This window comes from Topomyia yanbarensis, chromosome 2 (assembly GCF_030247195.1).
Source record: "Topomyia yanbarensis strain Yona2022 chromosome 2, ASM3024719v1, whole genome shotgun sequence".
Lineage (NCBI taxonomy): Eukaryota > Metazoa > Arthropoda > Insecta > Diptera > Culicidae > Topomyia > Topomyia yanbarensis.
In genome coordinates this window covers 319,043,096-319,055,673 of record NC_080671.1, presented here as the reverse complement: position 1 = coordinate 319,055,673, position 12,578 = coordinate 319,043,096, and the positions used below count along the sequence as shown (strand labels likewise).

Sequence of the window (12,578 nt, the reverse complement as noted above, 5' to 3'; positions counted from 1 at the left end):
CGTAACTTTCGCTGTGCAATTATTTTGCTTTATATGACTTCTTCTGGAATATTATACATATCCCAGAAGTGTATGGCATATATCAGCATACACTTATGGGATAAAATCTGCCTCTGTTGGTATCTAATCTCATGAAGTCGTGAATCTTTTCGTGATCAAATAACAACTAAGTGCTTTAAGCGAATGTCATCTTTGCGTTCCATAATACTACATTATTATACAAAATATCCACTGAACGCATTGGGGTATACTCCTATTTCGGATCATTCCACCATTTGTCAATGCAATCTCGCTAAAGGTCACGCGCAAGCATACCATTTTGCAGCATGGGCCATTGCATTTTTTATTACGAATTACCGGATAACAACGTTATTATATCGAAATATTAGATATGCTGGCATGGATTACTCACTACAATTGCAGATGAGACGGGAAATGTCACCACTAATACACTGCTTCTGGTAAAATGCAGCGGGCCGTAGTTCTAATTATGATATTGAGTATATGATTCAGACGTGGTGAGTGAAATCTTCATGATAGCATGAGAACAAGCGTTTGCACGTTCGCATTTTAAATTGCGTTTATAGATTTGTAAGTGCCAAGACGTTCACTTAATAATCACTTTGGCATTTTCATGTTTGTGAGATCCCGGGTGTAGGTGTGCGCGGATGATCACAAAGTGTTCGAACGTTTGTATGTTACCACGTTTGAACGCGTGGGGGCTTGTATGTTACGTGTGCTAGCTAATAAGAAACTTCTCGTGTATAAATGCAATTGTATTACCATGTAGTCATTTGCATATAATGTACGGTTCAGTTTCTAGAGGAAACAAAATTCCCCCATATCACTAGAGTTCCTCGCGAATTTCACCCTGGAATTTGTCTAATCTGTTTGACGCAGTATTAAGGTTGGACAGAGAAAGGGTAAAATTCGCAAACGAAAAAAGCAGTTTTTTCCACACCGTATGTCAGATCGTCATAAAAATCAATCAGCAGTACTGTAACAACATTCTACATACGCTGAATAATTTTTATGAAGATCTGGCATGCGGTGTGGAAAAAAAACTGCGTTTTTTGTATGGAGAACAAGATTGGATGGTTTTACCTAAAATTGTCCGCTTACGGCTATTTTTCCAAAAATGATTTCAAGTTGAAGTCCGTTTTTGTATTCCGGGGTGACTTTGATAACCTGCATGTTCACCCACATTAAGTTATTGATGTCAATGTTTTTCATTCAAATGTTTGTTTAAACTAATTCTGGAAAGATACTCATTGTTAAATAGATGTTAATTGGTACTATACAAAGTATTTCAATGTACTGCAAAATTTAAGTAACTAAAATTTATAATCGTATAATTTGTGTTCAATAAAATAAATAAAAAATTTGAAAACCTTTAAAGCTGCTAAGATAGTTTTATTTCAGTGCTTTATAAATGTACAAAAAGTTTCGTCCATTTTGACACGTTGGAATATTGAACAATAAAAAAATGTTGCGAATTTTAGCTTAAAATAATTTGAAAGAATTGCCAACTAGTTTCACAAAAAAAGTATTTAAAACAAACAAACTCTTAAAACTAAATTTGGCGCATCCGAATCTAAAGAAAAATGAAAACTCACTTGTAATTTATTACTCTTGCTCAAGCTCAAATCTGAGATTTATTTGTTTTATAAAAAATAGACACTATACGAAGCCTTGTAAAAATAAGGTAAAGTCAGATTTCGGTTTTTTGTAGTTTTTGTACCCAAAAACCGAACAATATATTCAAAAAGTATAACAAATCAGTATTTTATAAGTTTAGAGTAAAAATCATTTCAAATTAAAATGATTCGGTAGACTATTCTGGTTTAATAAGCGATCTACGAAAAAAGTTTATTATATTGCCTTCCCCCTTCTTGGTTCGCCTATTAACGTGCACTGAGCAATAGACCCGTGTAAAAATAACTTGTTCTGACAATGGTTCGACATAAGACAAGATGGATGTCGAAATAAATTCGACTCCTCGGCTCAAGCTACATCCATGCTCCTCAATCGGGTCTTCCGTGATCTTTTTTTAACACAAGACAATATTTTTTTGAATCTTTTGCAGAATTCTCGAGCTCCGACGGAAAGATATTCGGCCCCGACAGAACTATCGAAAATTCGACCTGATAAGCTTCGGGTGGTGGTAAGTAGTTTGAAGCAGGCAATTGATATTGCGGGTCTTTTAAGGAGTATAGAGCATATATACCAGCTAATCGGATTGAAATTGACGGGGTAGTCTCCGATTCGAGTTTGAATTGGGCGGATCTTGCTGACACATAGGGTTAGCTGTTTTAAAGACCTCATTCTTCAATTAGTGAAGATACTGGACTGCAAATGTTTGTACTCAGCATAAGTTGTAGCCAGGCATGGGAAAATTCGCTCACTCCCGCGGCTGTTGCTAACTGTGTATCACAAAGCAATCAAAATTTTGTGCTCACTAATGAACCATGAACAACGCACTAATGGAAAAGTCTCAAAACTTCACAGTAGGTCACTAGATGGGCAAACTGCGAATAAACTGTGAAGCTTGAAATTTTTAAGAGCAGCGTCAATTCTTCGCTCGTGAATGTTTGTCACGTAGCTTCACGAAGCTCACAAAGGATGCATAAATAAATCAAACTACCTATTTTCTCTCTGGATTTTTTGCTGACAGAGTGCGTTGTGGGGAGTTTTGTGATACACTACAAGCAATTTGATCTCCCGAAGTTCTTTGCGGCCCATTTGATTACGGTGCTTTGTCCCAAATTTTGAAAAACATCAGTATTATCAGCATAGTTATAAAACGGAAGATGGTTTTCCAAGTATTATTTATATTATGAAATAAAACTGTATAATGAAAATCCTATGGAAACAGTGAACCGCTCGAGAAGAGCTTCTAGAACGAAGCCATCCGCGTTGGGGAAGGATAGAATAAAGACACAACTGATGTGCTTCTTCGTTCGGCGAAACCCAGAAAGCATATTCCATATGTCCTGGGGGAAATATGGGAGCTCTTGCGTGCCTTGTTCGTAAGATAGCACCATATAATCTTAGTTTGGTTACTCTCGTATTGCTCCATTCCGGGTAATGAAAAAGCGGACTCTTTAGCTAAGGCGGGCACTTTGTTTTTTTTTCAATTCGTTTATCTGATAAGTCTGATTTTTTCATTGTTTTACATTTTGAATTTCTAAAAACTAGGGGGTTACACATTTCAATATTATTTTGTTTTATATAATGAAACTAAAAAAAGCTTTACAGCTAACTTATACATATTCAAGAGGGGTTAATATAATATTGGTAAGATTGGGAGGACGGGTCATTTTGTGTGTTCTTTGTGTAGTAATGCACTTTATGATTTTTATAAGGGAGATTGTTGGAGCAATTAATTATTAACTAAGCGGAACATTTGAAAAGCTTATTAACTAGAAATAACTAGAGGGAATGGTTCAATTTTATTAAGATTAGGGGGAATTAATTAAGGCTATTCTAAAGTAGTGGTACTGTTGGGCATTTCTTAATGAGATTAAATATTGATCAACTAATCTAGAACTAGAAGAAAGGGGGGCACAGAAGTTTTGGGACGATATTCAAAGTCCTACATCTGTGTATCAGAGACATGGGAGAGAGGATGGACAAGGCTAACAGGGGAGGGGAGATATAAACATTCAGTTTCCGGCATCGGGAATCAACGGCCAGGATTACAGATTTGGACGGATGCATCATGTATTGGGACGCCGAGTTGTCTTCCTCGAGCCGGCAGGATTGGCGGGCGCTTTAGAAGGTGATATCTAAGAAAAATCAATCTGTTTGAATGATTTTTTAATATCTCTCATCAGAGAACGCTAGAAAGTACGCAGACATCGTAGAGCAATGGAGAGTTTGGACGGTGGCTACATACTATCATCCCGAAGGTATCAATGAAATCTTGGTTTGGTCTGGACGTTTCGGTGAATTAAGTTGATTACCCGGTTATCGTCAAGCACACCTTTGTTTTCAGGTAATATCGTCAGGTTGTTGCGTAGATATTGTTATCCGAAAACGGTCCAATCACAAAATGTGTTTGGTTTTGCTTGACGATAACCACTAGCTTTAAAATTCTCTTCTCGTTTCATTATAAAAAACTATTTCAAAGTATAATCGCCTAGCTGAAATTAAAAATTTTGCAAAGAAATTGGCACCTTCAAGCTAAAATAAACGTGCATTATCAAATAATCGAACAGAATGAGAAAATTGTCGTCTTAAGAAAAATACAAACAGCTATTTAAGAAATAATGTAAAAAATAAGTAGTCATGCATAAACAATACAATAGCGATCTTAGGTTCTCGGTAAAGGTGTTCGCAAAAACAAGGACTTCAACACTACTGAAGACATCACATCATCAAAATGAAGATTATCCTAAAACGATTCAGAAAACATCATTGTGTATTATAGTGGGACGCGGGTGTATGAAAAAAATAAAATTTTGCTCCGAGTAACTTTTTGGGTCCCATTTAGCTCCCAGAACAACTCTGCAAATTTTAAGCTCGATCCGTGAAACTATATTTTTAGGCACACTGTTTAAAGTTTACATGGGATTTCATATGGGGAAATCGTCTTTTGCAAAATAATTCGTCAAAGAGTCGCCCGTTACCTCCTAAAAATAAGTAGGTATCTAATGTTAATAGGAAATTTGTTAAGGAAACAAAGTCTAGAAGACTACGAAACGATCTGATGCTTGTGGAAAAAGTTATTAAGAAAAAAGAAAATGTACAAAAGAAGCCTCAATTTATCCCTCAAACTCTTGCGAAGTGGCCAAACAGTACAGATAATTGGTTTAGACACATTTGGAGAAGATCAAAACAAAATTTCAAATAATTGGACAACCAACAGCAGTGGCGCTAGAAAAAATGAATATTTTATGAATAGTTACCCGATCAGAATGAAATACAAGATTGTAACAGAATGCAATTTTCGTAACAAATTGTGTTATAAATTTGGTCTCGTTAGTAGTTAAAATAACTGAAAATTATAACAAGTAACAACGGGAGAAATAATTTTGACATATTCTTGTTATGTGGTTCTGATCGGGATAGAGCTTCAATCGGTTTCAGCTTAATAACTTTTTTCTCAAGCGTCAGATCGTTTCATGGTTTTCGAGACTTTGTTTCTTTGTTTAATTTCCTATAAAAGCCACACAACGGTTAATTTTTAGAAAGCAATGGGCGACTCCTAGAGGAATTGTTTTGTGAAAGTTCATTTTCCCATACAAAATCCCATGTAAACCCAGCGGGCGCAAAAATATAGTTTCAGGGATCGTGCTAAGAATTTGCACAGTTGTTCTAGGACCCAAATGGTACCTAAAAAGTTCCTCGGAGCTGGAATGTAATTTTTGTCCCATCCTACTGTGTATGCTTTGCTGTTTTCGCATGATTAATTTATCACAGGTTTTTATTTGAAACTAGCTGACTCGACAGACGTTGTCCTGCCTTATAGGCACTGAAAAATAAAACAAAAGCAAAAATAACAATGCTTGTGGATCAAATTTCTATTAATTTCAATTCCAGTGAGGTGATTCCAATTGTAAAACCTATGTCCTATAATATACGTTATGATCAACAATGCTTTTATTTGTGCCTATCTCTATAAACAGTAACAATGCTATCGACGGTACTTCGAATTTATTCCGGTGCTTTTCAATGAGTTATTTTCATTTTCAAAGTCGAATCGGAATTTGAATCCGTTTGAATCATGGAAATTCGTTTGTTTCTACGAAGCATCGCTGCATTCATTCTCTCCTTTGTGAATAGTGCCTTCATACACGTTACTTATCAGCTCTCTCGCCGCTCTTTTAAATGCCTGTAAGCAAGGTTTGTCACCGTCGCATAAAAACTGGACCCAATAGCACATCAATGACATTTTAAAACGTAATTACTAATAATGACAAACTATGCAAACAATCCTAAACTAAAAATGACCCATTTGCACAAATAGGTAGATTAAGAAAATGTTAATATTTTGCGATCCTGCTAAAGAACATTTCACAGAAAATAATACGACAATCAAAGAAATCCGATATCTCGCTCTTGAGTTATGCGATGACACACGGAAACCTCTTAATTTTTATATATAGAGATAAGCTTCTATGACACGGTTTGACAAAAAAATCTCATAAATCAAATATTGATGAAGGAGCCTTAGGTAGTATTTTCCGAATATATAACCAATGTATTTCACGAGGAGATTTTTTTTTGTTCGAGTACCAGGAGTGAAATTTTTTTTGAGCGAGAAACGAGTCCTGTACTTTCGGTAGACGAAGCGCACTTTGAAGCGCTGTAGCCTTCGATCCACTGCTAGGATCTACTCCTTATCACCTATTCCTTTCATGAACTGAGCCGCTTGCCCAAGGTGAAATAAATTGTCGTCCAAGTGAATCAACACGTCAGACCACCATTCGAATGCAGAGAATCCATATAAAGCTCAACGGACTCCACTAACAGTATTCATTATTTTTATAAATAATCGACCCACCAAAATATGTTTCCCACTACTGTTAAATTCTATCAAGAGTTGCGAGTCCACCACGTATTGCACATTTGATATATTCTCACTTGCCGATATGTATCTGTGGTGTGTTGCATCGAAAGTGAAAGATCGTGAGTCACCTGTTGCTGCCTAAGCGAGATGTAGCACGGCGGTCGCAAGCGGTGCGTTTTTAGCTCTCAGAGTGGCTCGGTGCAACACAACAACACCGCGCCGGTCTGAAGACCTCGTCGCCGTCATTGGCTCGGTTTCAACACAGAGCCGCAGCGAAGAAGGCAAAGCGCAAAACACTTGCGGTGGTGCACACGCCGGAGCCACGGAAAACATGCAAAGGTACATTTCAGCTGATTTGGTGGTAAAAATTCATTAGTTTTATTTCTGAAGCCGTGGTCTAAAGACGTGTTTCGTGGACGCGCGTTCGCGTTCCCCGAATCCTTGGAACAAACCCATAAGCGATTGTTTTCCAGTAGAAGAAGTGTGTTTGATATTAGGGAACGCTTTCGGAGTAGGCATGCGGGGGATGTCCAAATGGGAACGGCTGTGTTCTTGGTTGATTTGTGCGTGAAGGTTGAAAAATGATACATTCTTGTGATGTTTTAAACAAAAAAATTAGTCGTATGAGGACGTGTTACATAACACAACCAAAGCACTGAACAGTAGTAATCACATAATATAACAATGAGTTCGAAAGTGATCGTAAAAAGTGAAGTGACATTGAGTCTGGTCGAAGTGCGAACCTACTTATCTCAACGGAAGGAATGTTTGGAAGATTTTTTATGTTGTAACAGCGAAACTCTTTATCGTGGTGAATTGTGTTTACTCCACACATTAACATAAATATGCAGGAGTGCTATTGAGTTATTTCTCATAATCTTGTCGAGCTTATAGCCTCTGAATGAGTATATTCCTCACCAGATACTTTTCCAATTAAACATTGTTTGGCTTTAGCTCATTACCACTCCTCGCATCATAAAATTAGCACGGTGCATCTGTCTATCATTGTACTTGTCAAACAAAATAAAAAGTGCACAGAGTTATTGTTTCTTTACAAGTTCCCATAAAGTATAAATCTTATAAAATTGATCTAGTAAATATGATGTAAATGGAAGTGTTAAACTAGCTAACTAGTATTAAGTGGCACTCAAAATTGAGCAAACAGCAACAATCTCACACAATTACCTGTGCTTCAACCTCTCACCACGTGCAAACCTCGAGACAGCCGTCTAGTACCAAGTGATGTCCTCCGAAGGCCGTACAACCGACCCGCGAGTGTACCATTCGTTAACATGGCAACCAAGCCAACGGAAGCTCAAATCGAACCGATTATCACACACTTGCTGATGTGGTGTCGAGCTCGCTTGGCTGGTGCAAAAAATGACACACAACACTACTTCAACTTTTTTGAGAATTATTTTCCAGGTTTCCAAGCAAGTTGAATCCAACACCCGAAAGGGTCAACCGTCTTAAAGTGTAACGGAAGTGTTTTCGATTAATCCCGATAATAGTGACACATTCAAACATCAGCAACGTGAACAACGGACTAACGAACTAACAATTTTGCTAGACTCTGGACCAAATTACACGTTGAGTGAAGTTACGGACCTTACACAGCTTGGTGAAACTTGTCTTGGTGAAAATTGCATTGTGAAAAAGTGCATAAAGCAGTTTGCATGCAGCTAGCGGTAGGGAAGAGAAGCAAGTGACAACTCGTAAGACAGACAAGCGGACAGGCAACAACAAAGGGAAAACTCAACCAGTGTAACACAAAAATTAAGTAATTCGAGCGATTATCCTCCGAACACGTCAGGCGGCTTTCCGATCGCTATCGTATTGCGATTGCCGGTTGTGCGAGATCTACTTCTGGAGTGAGGGTGGACTTAGGCTTCCATAGTAGTAGCACGTGAACTTTTCGAGGCATGGAGGAAGTGAAAGACCTGCAGCTGTGGATTATCTTTCGAATGTAAGTAATACCTTCGGCTTTAGATGCAGTTTCCCAGTTGGAACTGGAGCGAGTAAAAGTCATCGCCATCGTAGCACTAGTCCCACTAATAAATCAATAATTTTATAGTCATAACGTAACTGACTACACGGTCGGTTCAACGTTATTCCAGTAGTGGCATTGTCTACGTCTTGTCCAGACAGATGCCTGAAGATTGACTTTTATGAGCGGCAAGGAAAAATAGGTAGCAAGCGATGCGCACTTATTGCTGTTTGGATGTTTTAACGACTGAAGACGGAACTTTCAGTTGATATTTACGGCTTTCTTAGTCTGCTATGTTTAGATAAACGGTTTATTATTAAATTAAACTGAACCCATGTTTTGTCACTTTGGGCGATACTAGGATAAATGCTTTTGTATGATTATTATGAGGCAGCGGCTCTCAACCTTTTTCGTACCACGGACCCTTGAAAATCACCCTGGGTTGTTGCGGACCCCCTCGGTTAAACATCGATTTTGTATGTTACCAATATATAATTTTCAGTCTGCTAGGAAACAAATTTCAATATCCACTCGGAAAAAATATTTTTCTTCGCGGACCCCCAGCAACGACTACAAAGCTCCCAAGGAGTCTGCGGACCCCAGGTTGAGAATCACTGAATTGCAGATTGTTTGGGTAATCAATAGGAACTTGTAGCGTGGTAGTGGAAGGACATATTTAGCGAAAAACCCTGCTATATATACTATCAAATCTCAACCATTATAGTTATTGAACTTTAGCTGAAATTTAAATGTTTCAGCTAGAAAAAGTATGTTCACACTCTTCGATCCACTAGAAAGTTTAAAAAAAATTGCTGGTGAATGATATCCTTGTTTCTATCAGTTATTGGACCTAAGTATTGTTTTGACAGCGAATTAGTTAAAAGTGGTTACGTAAATAATGTAAATGTTTACTTCCCAACATTTCGGTCTTCGGTTTAGACATTTTTGAAGGGAAATAAAGTATGTCGTCGTTTGCTATGGTGTCGCTCTCCAATAAAACGGTGTCTACGTTCGGGCCTGGTCCGCGTCGGTATTGATCAATAAACACTTTAGGATTACCAGGAGTTGCACATTGAAAGATGTTTCGCTACTCCCAAGCATAATTATCTACTGATTCCCTGTGCAACTTCAGCTAGTCCAGATCGATAACGGAATAGCAGCCAGTGGTGGTCGCACAAGCTCAAGCTCTAGTCCGGATGCTAACCGCTAGTATTTTGTTTTTTCTAGTCAGGCTTAATTCGAAACACATACATACAAACAGGATATTAGTAACAGTGGGAAAATAGTACATAGTGTCACGATGCTAAAAGGCCAGCAAAAGGGAGGCAAGTGAAATCATCACAGTCAACATGATTGTGAAGTTTATATATGTGTCGTCATCCCGATCAGAATGAAATAACATAATTATAACAGAACACAATTTTGTTTGTGTTATAAATTAGGCCTCGTTAGTAGTTAAAACAACAAAAATGTTTAACAAGTAACAATACGAGATAATAGTTTTGAAATATTTCTGTTGTGTGTTTCTGATCGAGATAACAGAAAGAAAGGAGGTGTTTTAGTGAATAGAGTGGAACAAATCAAAATGCAGAGCAGCAATAATAAGATTGCGTGTGAAGGATGGGAGGGAAAGTGCGGGATAAAAGAAGAGGAATCTTTGGGAGCTGTGTAAGCAGCAAATTGATACGAAACCAAATACTAACAAAGCCTTTTTGTATGTGAGTGTGTGTCATACATTTTTTTCGAGAGCATTGCGCTCACCTAAAACTGTGCACGAATATCTCCGTGTTCAAAATAGATTGCTTTTAGGCATGAAATTGTGAGCGCAAAAATAGAAAATGTGAGCTCGTTGTTTTGGGTATGGGACATGATTTGTAAATTTTATTAAAATTATAGCAATGTAGGTATCAAAATTCTTGAAATTGTCACAGAAGTCTTATTTATCTTTAAGGGACCTTAAGAAAATTTGACCTCAGAACGGCCATTCGGAATCCCACGGGTACCTCCTCCGGTTAATGCGTTCCGGGGTCAAATCATCAAATAGTCCCATCCATGTCCATGAAATGCAGTCTTTTCATGCAATTCCAAGAATTTTGATACCCATATTGCCAGTATTAAAATTCACAATATTCAAATACTGGAAAATTCCTCCGAAAATACGATTTGCCGGGAACCAGATGAATTGATCCAGTTCATTTTCACTGCGTCTAAAAATAAAGGCGTTCTTAAATCTAGAATATCTAAAAATGTACAAATCAATTAAAAACGTAATAGTATTCGGGTATCTGCATACCTTTGTCGGTCTGTTACGGGGTAAAAAATATAGAAACCCTTTCTCAGACCCCCGTTTCCCGCATAATCAATTTAATTCCCCCAATAGCTATGCTTGGTGAAGTTCCAGGATGTCATTAAATACCAATTTCCAGCTTGTGGTAGAACACTGGATTATGGAAATCTGAAAAGGTACCCAGGTATGGTACATCGGATACATAACGGTTAAGGTTCAAGTAACTTTGGGTGAACGTTTATAAGAATATAACGCTTGCTAGCATGCATAGGAAAAAATGTGTTCAACTTTGCAACAGGTTGATCCATATAAAACCTTTTTAAAACAAGAATATCAGTAGAATTAGTAGAATCATCAAGATTCAAATTATGTAAAATAATTGCTAGAAATTGGGGTACGCAGCACAACTGCGTAATGAAAAAAACACAGCTACTTTTTCAAAAGCACTATTCCGTTTGGTCAATTGTTTTTCCAACAATTATTTTACATAATTATTTGATATTCTTCTTTTGGAGTTCAATAAACTGGTGATAAAGCTGTACACAATTTTGCCAACGCACACTACCAAGCATCTTTTCTTATACATGCTAAAAAAGTTTCTTTAGCCTTAAAGAACAACATCTCATCCAGTTATACCTAAACATTTTTCCTTTACTGAACGATTCCTCGATTAAGGGGGTCTTCTACTGGCGAGGCTTAAAATTGAGCACTTTTTGGGAATAAATTGTACAACATCTACTCAATGGATTCAGAAACATTTTTTTTATTTGGAAGATACATGTTTTGACTTTTCAATTTTACTTTTGAGGACGAAAAAAAAATCTCTCGCGACCTTGAAACTTCATTGATGTCGTTGATGTTGAAACTGCATGGGTCCTGCTTATGTAAAGTTATGTCAAATTGGGTAATCTGTAATCAGAAAACTCATTTTTTATATTCATAATCACGTCGACAATGTTTAGACGAGAGGGATTTCTTTTTATAATTTGTAAAACTTAACGATAACGATTTGTGAAAATTTGCGTTATTTTTTTGCCTATTAGGGGCCATAAAAATGGAACAAATTAACAATTTGCAAATCCCTCTCGACCAAACATAGCGGTATATTTTCTTACCATTGGAGAAAAAATTATTGAAATCAGACCAGTACTTCTATGAAAAGTCTTTCTTGACCACTTAAAAACACTACTTACGGGAAAACGCGTTTAAAGATAAAGTACGGTGTATAATTCGATAGTAGTAACTTACTAGATAATCTACTAGACCGGGTCCGCAGAGGTCACCTTCCTCATCACGAAAATGTCCTTGGCTTTGCACATTTTGCTCTCTTTGTTGAACACTTTGCTTCCAGAACGAGTTATACGTTCACTGTCGAGTCGAGTAGCACATCTTTCAGCTCCAGTCCCTAAGGTAACTCCCATCATTTCGAAAGCTTGTAAGATCGATGAAAATCCTTGGTTGAAGATACTGATTGCGGAATAAGTCACAACATTGACCTGCCTGCCAAGATTTGTGCTTGTGTTTTTGCGCTAAGGGACAGATTCCACTATTGAGAGACTCAGTGATGTTTTGGGTGTGAGCTCCTAAGCATCTTTCTTATAAATCATTAGATGATACACTTTTGTAGATCCTGACATGTTCGAGAGTTTCTAAAGTTCATTTTACTTAAGCCTGACGCCACTTGCACCAACTGTCCTCGCCAGGTGAACACTTTGAGTGTTTGGGATTTTCGTTCGATGACGAGCCGTGTTCGAGGGAAACCCAGATTGCATTTCGCATATGTTATACAG

The 12,578-nt window shown here is 37.5% G+C and overlaps 2 protein-coding genes across 9 annotated transcripts in view; one reads left to right on the top strand and one right to left on the bottom strand.

Moving 5' to 3' along the window:
* Positions 1-12,578, bottom strand: part of LOC131683731 (flotillin-2) — a 503,804-nt gene that overhangs the window by 356,365 nt on the left and 134,861 nt on the right. The gene's annotated exons all lie outside the window — the stretch shown is intronic.
* Positions 6,785-12,578, top strand: part of LOC131683725 (glucose dehydrogenase [FAD, quinone]) — a 62,603-nt gene continuing 56,809 nt past the window's right edge. The window contains exons 1-2 of one of the 3 annotated variants that reach the window (XM_058965967.1): positions 6,785-6,853; positions 7,940-8,480. The gene's annotated coding sequence lies outside the window, so the exon portion shown is untranslated. Of the gene's footprint in view, positions 6,876-6,923; positions 6,996-7,939; positions 8,481-12,578 lie in introns of those variants that run through there. The other 2 variants (XM_058965966.1, XM_058965968.1) reach the window with 2 other exon arrangements.